The sequence below is a fragment of the Hyaloscypha bicolor genome (genome assembly GCF_002865645.1).
Source record: "Hyaloscypha bicolor E unplaced genomic scaffold K444scaffold_136, whole genome shotgun sequence".
NCBI classification, from domain to species: Eukaryota; Fungi; Ascomycota; class Leotiomycetes; order Helotiales; family Hyaloscyphaceae; genus Hyaloscypha; species Hyaloscypha bicolor.
In genome coordinates, this window is record NW_020194638.1 from 113,320 (window position 1) to 123,909 (window position 10,590).

The following is a 10,590-nucleotide window of genomic DNA, read 5'->3' on the forward strand; positions in this document are numbered from 1 at the left end:
GTACTCGCTGTACGTGGCTCGGGATTCGGGATTCGTAATCACCATATCCGCGAGTTCAACTATGGCCCGGTTCTGTAGACTTGGAATCTTCCAGCTTCTAGCAGCAATCCACAACCTCGCAAGTTCCATCGACTCGGGCTCGGCGGCATTGGCGTAGAGGGTGTCTTGTGTGTAGAGCTACAGTCGGTCCGATCCAAAAGCAACAAATAAAAATAGAAATCACCACAATACTAGTTAATATAAATCGTATTAATTAAAACGATACTATATACTCTAGGGATTAATTCTATACTCTCGAAATTATAATATCTTTATTATTAAGGGAGTTATAATATATGTAATTAAGCGAGCAAATATATTCGCGTTTTATATGGTTATTTTTTTACTTTATTATCACGTGACTGCCCCCCTCTATTGACCGCTCTTCCACGATTATATTAATATCTTAATAACCACAAATATAATTAAGTGCCCCTCTTGAATACTTCTAATAGCTACCTCTATAAATCTTCAGAAACGCAAGCGAGCTAATTTAACTCTTGATTTAATTACAGTTCTCACCATAGCTAAAGAAGCTATAATCCAAGCGACTATTAACAAATAGTATAGGAAATCCTCTAATATAGAGGATAATTCTGATAATTCAGATATTGAACCAAGTAATAAAGAGCTTGAAGATTCGACCCTCTTTTGGGTTTAGCAGAAGCTTCTTATTAGTGGAAATGAGACGATTATTTTAGAGAAGCCTATAGTTACATAGCGAGATTAGAGAGTTATGGAATAAACTAGTAAGTTTTTTACTTATTTACTTATTTTTATATTATAATATAAGTATACTAAGAATATTTCTAGCTTCTAGAGGCTCGTATTACTCCAAATTAATAAAGAAATTAGCAAAGCCATTAAGAACTTAATAAATGCATATATATAACTAGAGGGCAAAAGATGCTCAAGCTATAGTGCAATCTAGTAGGCTTAAGACCCCTATAATTATACTATCTTTTAAATAAAAGAGGTTATAATTCGATATTATTAGGGGGCCAATTAATATTTCTAGGGATATGTAATTAAGGGAAGAGCAAAGGCTTGAAGATAAAGACGATAGAGCGAACGAACTACTTCTGGATACCCTTATTAGAGATACTTATGGATATTGTGGGAGGGAAACTATAATAAGACAAAAACCTATATAAAGTATACCAGAGCGCAAAACGTAACTTAATAGCAAAATAATAAATCAAAAGCGTAAATAGTAAAGTATAAATAGTATATAGTATACAAAAGCTTAATTAATTAAATACTCATAAAGGATTATTTTCTAAGTCTATAGAAAAACCAGCTTTCTTATGTGATTTCTGCAAGTCACGTGCAAAAGGCCGTGGCCTTTGCCATATGACCTAAACCTCAAAACCGCCAAAACAATATGATTTTCGATAAGTACGGCCTGCCGTACTATAATATAACGAAGCTCTAGACATACAAATAACTTATTAGGAAGTCCTTAACGATATGGATATAAAGCTAGTATGAATAAAAGACCCCTATACCTCTTATATAATTACTGACTTATACTTACTTTGGTAATATACCCAATAGCTTATAAAGCCAGGGCAATATTAGCTAGGAAGAATCGATATATCTCTCTTAGTAGCCGCTAGTAATTATTGTTTTAATAATGGAAAGACGCTTGCTCGGCAAATCAGGGGATTATTTAATTACTATTAATAGTAGTATGGTATTCCGTAAGAGGCTAGGGATAGTAAAAGAAATAGAGTATTTTATCTAGATAATAAGAACGTATTCTTAGCCTATTAAACTTGGTTAATTAATTAAGAGCTTGGAATAATATTACTAAACGATTTCCTAAATACCGTTAATTAGGAGATTTTACCTCGATTATTATTAATAATTAACAAGCCTATTACTCGTAGTATAGCTTACTTATAGCTCTCTAGGCTCGGCTTTATTACTATAAGACTAAGAAAGGGCTTTATATGAATAGATACGAATAACCTAATATAATTTAGTATTATTAAGAGGTATTTTTACTACTAATAAACGAGCTTTTATTATATATAGTTTAATATAAGGAGGATGAAGCTAGTACGTGGTATATGATTTAACCTATACTCCTAATTAGGGGTCAGGTATATGTAATATACTTCTATAACAAGAGCTATTTCCATGGTTTCGATTATAAAAAGAGCCTCTAGCTAGTAGATAATTAGCAAAAAATGCCCGGAAAGAATAAAGGGAGGCTAATTTACGATTCTGAGTTTATAGGCCCTGAGGAGCGTATTAGGGTACCAAATAATAAAGGCATCTTTATTTCAGACGACCCCGATTTGGATGCCCGTTAAATTATATATCCAGGCTCAAATGGAGACCCCTAGTGGGATATAAAACAGCTACTAGTTCAGATTACTAGGACGCTTAATATATTTGAATAGAAGTATCCAAACTATATAGCTATTCTAATATTTATTTAGTCTCCTGTATATGCTTTATATAGCGAAGATATACTAAATGCCTTTAGTATGAATAAGGCATTAGGGGGGGTTGAAAAGGGTAATATTAAGCCCTATAGGAGGGATATATATTTCCTATCGGAGTGTATGATTCCGGGGCTATAGGGAACTATTCAAGTCCTTTGGTAACTTAATCCGAATAGAGAAAGAGAGCCTAAGGGTATGAAATAGATTCTCATTGAGCGAGGTTGTAATATTCCTGGCTTAAGATTTAAGTACCTAAAGGGTACTAGGTATACTATATCTCTTAAATACCTTTCCGCTATTGAATAAACATACTATTTAGCTCGTATTCTATCGAATTACTAAGACTTCTTTAAAGAGAAGTCTCAAGTTAAAAAGCTTATTACGGAGCGAGGGTATAAGGCTGTGTTTTTACCGAAGTTCCACTGCGAAATTAACCTAATTAAGATATATTGAGGGTATAGCAAAACTTGATATTATTAAGTAAAGAAGACTAGCTTCCCAGATACTAAAGCTAAGGTAGTAGAGGCACTTGAAGCTTGTTCGATTGAGACTATACGGAGGTTCTATAATTATACGTTCTGCTAGATAGATGCGTATCGGAAGGGATTGAGTATTAAATAAGCTACTTGGTATATAAAGAAGCAAAGACGCCATAGAACGATATCTAAAACGGTAATAGAGAAATGGGATAATATATAAAAGCAGGAGAGCAAAGGTAGCTAGAGTTTATGGAATTAGTTTGGCCAAAATTAGCTTGAATCCTATATAACTAGGGCCCTACTATATATATATAATATATAGTACTAGAGAAAGCTATATTTGATATTTAGGAAGGTTCTTCTAAGCTTATAGGGCTTAAATATTAATATTATATTAATAATAAGGCTAGTAAGATACTATAATATCCCCTTAAAATACGGGCTCACATAACCTTAGCGAGTAGAAATATTCGCATTTTGTATAACGAAAAATCAATAAAATAAAAAGGGTCCATATACTTTAGGCCTTAATTATTAATAAACCACAAATTATATTAAAAATCCGATTAATAGGTATTTTTCGCCTGGTTCTATTCTATAATCGCATAACTTAGTATAAATTAATTAGGGTTGTGGTTAAAAAGTTATTATGGGCGTAAAAGAGCGACTAATTTGTTGTTTTTGGATCGGACCGACTGTAGTCATTAAAAAGACCGAACAGTTTCTTAACGACATTGTTGCATGGCAACTGCGTGCTAGTAGTCACGTGTAGGCTCACGTGACTACATTCCTGTATTTAAGCTTTGGCCACTCGTGCCACACCTCTCTTTCCTCTTAATCTATCTATATATTATTATTATAATACAATAACAATGTTTTATTGTAACAAATGGTAGCAATGCTCTTCAATTCGATTTAATCAGGGTCTCCTTACTCTTGATTACCTGCGAATTCCTCCATACCTCCCAAGCAAGCTCTCCAAGGCTCTGCTCTCCAACCAGTCGATCTCTTAATTAAGTCATCGATTGGAAACCGATACCCCCCTTTCAATTAGACCTCTTAATTGAGCGTTCTATTTGATAAACAAATCGATTCTCAGTTATCGCCATCCGTACGATAATTACCATCGTCTGAATCGGAGTCCTCGCCCTCCAGCGATCGCGACCGATACTGCCCTCCCGATGCTTCCGTACCATATACGACCTCCATATCAACCATAGCGTACATAAACATCGCAATAGCCTCCTCCTCAACTTGACGTCCCTGTACGCTTCGTACAGCCTCGACTACCATCCTCCTGCCGTCGAACAGCCTGCTCTCCTGTCGACGAGCCTTCTCACCCTTCTGCCGTCGAACAGCCCCCTTAGCTTATCGACAGCCTCCTCCTCCTCCTGCTGTCGAACAGCCTTCCTTAGCTTATCGACAGCTCCCTGCTCCTCTCCTGGGCTCCCTGCGTATCGAATACATATATATACGGTGCTATTGGGATGCCTTGGTTACTGTGAAGTTCAGGGATATTGGAATAAGGCTATTTTTGAGCTTTTTGGGTGGAATTCGTTCGATTTTCTGTCCTTTTCGAAAAGTTGGCCCGCCGTGCGTACGAGTGAATCGTACGTACGTATAGCGTGGAGGACCACGCAGTTCTTTCTTTTTGGGGGCATATGTTGCATGGCAACTACGTGCTAGTAGTCACGTGCAGGCTCACGTGACTACATTCCTGTATTTAAGCTTTGGCCACCCGTGCCACGCCTCCTTTCCTCTTAATCTATTAATATATTATTATTACAATACAACAACAATGTTTTATTATAACAGACATTCTAGAGCATTATAGCCCAGGCTTGGCAATAATTGGCGTTTTTAGTAATTAATAACAATTAATGCCATAATCATAAGGTATTAATTAAATCGATCTGCAAATCGATTATAAGCGAGCTAATCCCTGCCTACGCACTCCCTTTTCTAATTCTAGAGAGTTAAAGAGATTATATATTAATACTTTATAGTGTTTTCAATATTCTAATAACTATATATTTATTTTAATCTAGTAAGGCCGCTAGAATTGCCTATAAGATAGTGTCTTTTCTGTTTTAATATTCTCTATATAATACTTACTAAAATAATAGTATTCTATTTTATATATATTATCTTATTAGAATTAAAGTTCCTTTCTTATAAAACATTATTATACTTATATATATAACTTATAGAAAAGTGGCTAAAATAAAGCTATTTATAATTAATATAAATACTAATATTTATATTTATTTTTACTATAATATCTCTTTTAAATATAGTATATATACCTTATTCTTAACTATTTCTAGCCTTTCCTTAGCTTATATAGTCCGTAAGGCAAATTTTATAGATTATAAAATATATTTCTTTTACTTTTTATATTTTCTATATTTATTCTTATTTTTTTCTTTTTTACTATAACTTCTTTTCTCTTTACTATAATGAGTTAAACTCGTGATTTAAACTCGATTATATAACCTTTATTATTATAGTTATAAAAGTATATAGTATATAGCCTATATATATTTAGCTTATATAAGAGTAAGACTTTCTTTTTCTTTTCTTAATTATTTCTTTTTATATTAAAACTACTAGTTTTCTTTATATAAAGGCCTGGCCTATAATATTAAAAATAACTTCTTTAATTAAATTATTATATATTAATAGCTTTTAAAGTCTCTAGCTTTTTATTAAATTTTTTCCGAATTAGATAAAATGGCTTTAAATAGCTAATAGTTACTTTTTTTTAATAAACTAATATTTTTTTAAAATAAATTTAAACTTTTAAGGGCCTTATATAAATCTTATAAGCTCGGCTTAATATAAGAGAAAGTTATTATTATAATTAATTATCTAATATATCTATATTTAATAGCTCTTAAAAGAAATATTCTATTTAGGCTATATAGCTATAAGCCAAGCTATAAGTTAATATAGAAAATAATAGAAAAGATATTTGTTTTTAATATTATTATTCTTAATTATAAAAGAAAGCCCTATTATAAATTATATTATAAGTAAAGAATATAAGCTAATAAGAAATAGTCTCAAAGCTATATAATTAATTAGATATTATATATAATATATAAGAAGAAATAAATAATAGTAAATAATAAATAATAGTATTTTAATAAAATAATAAGCCTTTTATAGTTTTATAATTAAATCGAGTTAAATAATTATTTTTAGGATTCGGTTTCTCGAAAAAGCTTTATATAGCTTTTATATTAATAAAAAAGCCTGAGAATTTAAAAGGCTATATTACTATTATTTAGTAAATAGTATTAGACTTGAAATAGGGCTATAATAAAGGCTATTAATTAATAAATATAAGCTTATATAATATAATTATAAATTAGAAAACTAGAGGGCAAAGACTCAATACCTGTATGCGGTATCCTTTACGAACCTCCAGCTCTCGATTAAGAGTCTACAGAGCCAAGATTAAGTCATACGACGACGACGAATATCCTCCTCCTCGCCGCCACTCCGCCCGCGGTACGACATATGCGACTTCTAGTAGCCACTACGACGATAGGTTAACTAATACCTCACTAATAGAGCCTTAGTTCTGTCGCGTTCTGTTTATATAGGCGAATCCGCCACCGAAATCAGAGTTTTCACCCCACTTTGGTTAATACAATAATACTAGAATACGAATATATTAGGAAGGGTTTTGGATTTAGTTAGAACGAAACGCATTAATAGTTACAGAGAACCTGGTTAGATTCAATATCTACTATCTATTACAAGCGCCTCGAGCTTATAACTTCTCGCAAAGTACGAAGCCCCTTCCATTACCACTCCTTTGGACCTCAATTTCGGTTACGTCGTCCTATTTTTCTTTTCGTACCCTTTTCTAGCCAGGAGAGCCTTTCTTGCAATGAGTAGACATTTCCCACGCCTCTATAGACCTGGAATAGTGGCTAGCGGATTCACGACGCCAAGTTTACTCTCTATAACTACGAATATTATGGTATTATATCGGGTCTCGAACTAAGGTTTGGGAGGGGGTATAAGAAGGATATTCGGGGAAGAGAGAGGTCGGAGACACAGCCTGGATACCTGCCCCTATTACTGAATAGCATTAGGCTATATAATAGTCCGTTATCTCGTACTATTAACTCTTGGATTTAAGATCTAGGACTAGCGAACGGGTTACGTTATACTAGCTGGTTTTCATGGTTTTTCCTGGCAGGGCAGTAGACGCAAATGACTAGAGTTTGTCTAGTTATATGGGTAAGAACATATAGGGATAGTCTTCCTTAACTACTATGCCAAATAGATATCTAGGGGGCTCTATATTATTAAAGGAATTTGGATTAGTAATAGAGAAGAATATACTAACTAAGGTCAGGTATTCTGGCTCGTAGGCAGAGAGGACCTATAGTACTATATAGTTATAAACTAATAAAGTATATTAAATAGAAAAAAAAAAAAAAAAAATTAGAAAACTATTTTAGAAATATATATAGTTTCTATATTTGAAATATATATAAAATAAGTTTTAAAGAATATAATTAAGGCTTATAAAAAGAAAAAGCTATTATAAAAGAGAAACTTATATAAAATAAAAACTTATATAAAGTATACTAGAATATAAAACATAACTTAATAATAAAATAATAGAAATAAAGAAATAAATAATAAAGCATAAATAGTATATAATATATAAAAGCTTAATTAATTAAATATAAAATATAAATTATTATTTAGAACTATAAAAAAACTAGCTTTTTTATATAATTCCTATAAATTATATATAAAAAACCCTAGCCTTTATTATATAATTAAAACCTTAAAACTATTAAAATAAATTTTTTTTAATAAAATATAGCTTATTATATTATATCTAATTCTTTATTTATTTATATTTGTTTTCTAAATACTAAAAACTAATAGAAAATTCCTATTTAAAGTTTAAAATAATAAAATAATTAGAATTTTTTTCTATTAATATTTCTAATTTCTTTTTAATATACCTAAAATATAATTTATTACTCTTAAATAATCTCATTTTATATTCTGGAACTTATTTGAAAATAATTCGAATTTATTTAATTATATTTTTATATTAAATATAATATAATTCTTTTTATTATTTAGTATTTAATTTTAATTATTAATTAATCTTAGCCTTTATAGCTAGATAATAAAATAGCTTATTATAGTAAATTATATTATAAATTATACTAATATATTTCAAATAAATAACTTCTTTAAATTTTATATTATTTTTAATATTCTTAAATTAGCCTTTAATAAAAAAAACCTTTTAGTAAAAAGCTTTAATAATTTTATAAAAGATTTCATTCTTATATATTTTATTCTAAATAATAACTAGGCTTATTAGAATTATAATAAAATGCTTTTCGAATAATAAATTATTATTAAGCTATTATTTAATTACTATTTTATTCGAGAATTATTATTTAATTATAATTCTAGACTTATAAATTATTTAGCTAAAAGTATTTATTTATTTAGTTAAGTATTTTATATTTAAATACTTTCTTTTATTTTCTTTATTAGATATTTACTTAACTTCTTTATATTTTCTAAATTAAAATTATTATAAATAAAAAAGTAATTAATATTTTAAAAACTTTCTTATTAAAGAAAGTTATTCTTTTATAGCCTATAAAGAAAATATAACTAATATTCCGATTTTTCTTATTAAGGAAGAACTCGCTATTTAGAGCTTTAGTAATAGCTAGATTATTAGTATTACTTTTATATTAATAATAATTAATATTTCTAGAAATGTTATATTAGACTAGCTAAAAGTAAATAATTAAATAAATAAAATATTTAGCTAATATCTTATAAAATTCAAGCTATATTAAGAAATCTACTATTAAAAGTTAAGAGACTAAAATAAAATAGCTATTATTTAGATTTTTAGATTTTAATACTTTATTTTTTCAGAAATAAAACTATAATTTCTTTATTTTCTTTATTAAAAATTCTTGAATATTAAGCTTTTTAATTTATTTTAAGTAATTTTTCTTATAAATATAGCTATTTATATTTAAATTAGAAATATTAGACTTAGAAATAGAAGCTATAATATTGAATTAAAGCTATAAATTCGAATAAAATTAATTAGAAATCTAATACTTATATTTATAGTTTATAATTTTCTTGTTTTTTAAAAAAGAATTCTATATATCTTTATTTATTTAAATAATAAAAACATATTTCTTATTTTTAGTAGTTTTATAAATCTTAATAATTACTTTTAAGATATTTATAAGCTTAATATTAATTATATAAATAGAGAAAGTATTAATAAATTATTAAAAATATATTTTATAGAAAGCTTTAAAAGATTTATTAATAATTCTATAATATTTTTATTTATAAATAAGTTCTAGAATACTATTATATAACTTCTTAAAATATAATTATTTTAATAATTAAGTATTAGTTTCTATTTAGTTAATATCTTATATATATAATATTTAGATATATTATTAATATTATTAGTATTCTTTTTTTTAATTCTAGATATTTTTTTTAAAGTTTTTCTAATTAGGATCTCTTTTTTATTTTATTTTATTTTATTTTCTAATATATTACTAATCTTATCTTTAGACTAGTATTTAGATCTATATTATTTATTAAAGGTTTTAAGCTTAGCTTATTTTTTTTTTACTAGATTCTTAATTAGTTATACTAATTCTATTAGTTTTATTAATAATACTAATAATAAGCTTTATTAAATTAGCTTTAGTCTTATTAATTAAATTTAATTTAATTATTATTAAGATTATAATAAGACTCTATTTTTTAAACTTATTATAAAAGCTAAAAAAAGATTTATTATTATAATATTCTTTAATAATAATTCTAAAAATATTAAAAGTATATTATTTAGCTTTAAGATTATTAACTAATAATAGCTTAAAAACCAATTCTTTAGATTTAAAATAGCTTTAATATACTTAAATATTTTAGTAATATCTAATTTAGTAAATATATTAGTATTCTAATATTTTTTATTTTTAATATATTTTAAAATAGCTTTATTAATTAACTAAATAGCCTTATATATTAAAGCTTTTATTTTAAAAAGGAAATATAACTTTTTATAAATATTTTTATTAAAATTATTATAAATATTATTAATATATTAGCTAAAGGCTTTATTATTATTATAAATCTATAAAAAGAGCCTATAAATAAGGCACTTATAAGAGAACTATTTATTGAGAAAACTAAGCTAAATATTACGGATATGGCATTTAGGGCTTGGAAAGCAAGGTAAAAGGTCTCTTATAAAGATGACTTAAAGCTAAGGAAGAGAAAACTAGAATATAAAAGGCTATAGGCTTAAGTATACCCATAATCTACTAGCTTCTAAAGAGTCTAGTATCCTAAATATCTCTATACGCATTTCTATACTAGCTATTAAGTAACTATATTAGGTAATTAGAATATAGAAACCAGAACTATAATATTAAGGAGAAAAGGAATCTCGAGCTAAAATTCTTTAAGTATTTATAGTTCTTTGCTTATAGCTTGGCTTAATAAGGCTTAGTATCCTAAATTTCTTAGAATATAGCTTCTTTTAGCTTTATTATATATAATTATTA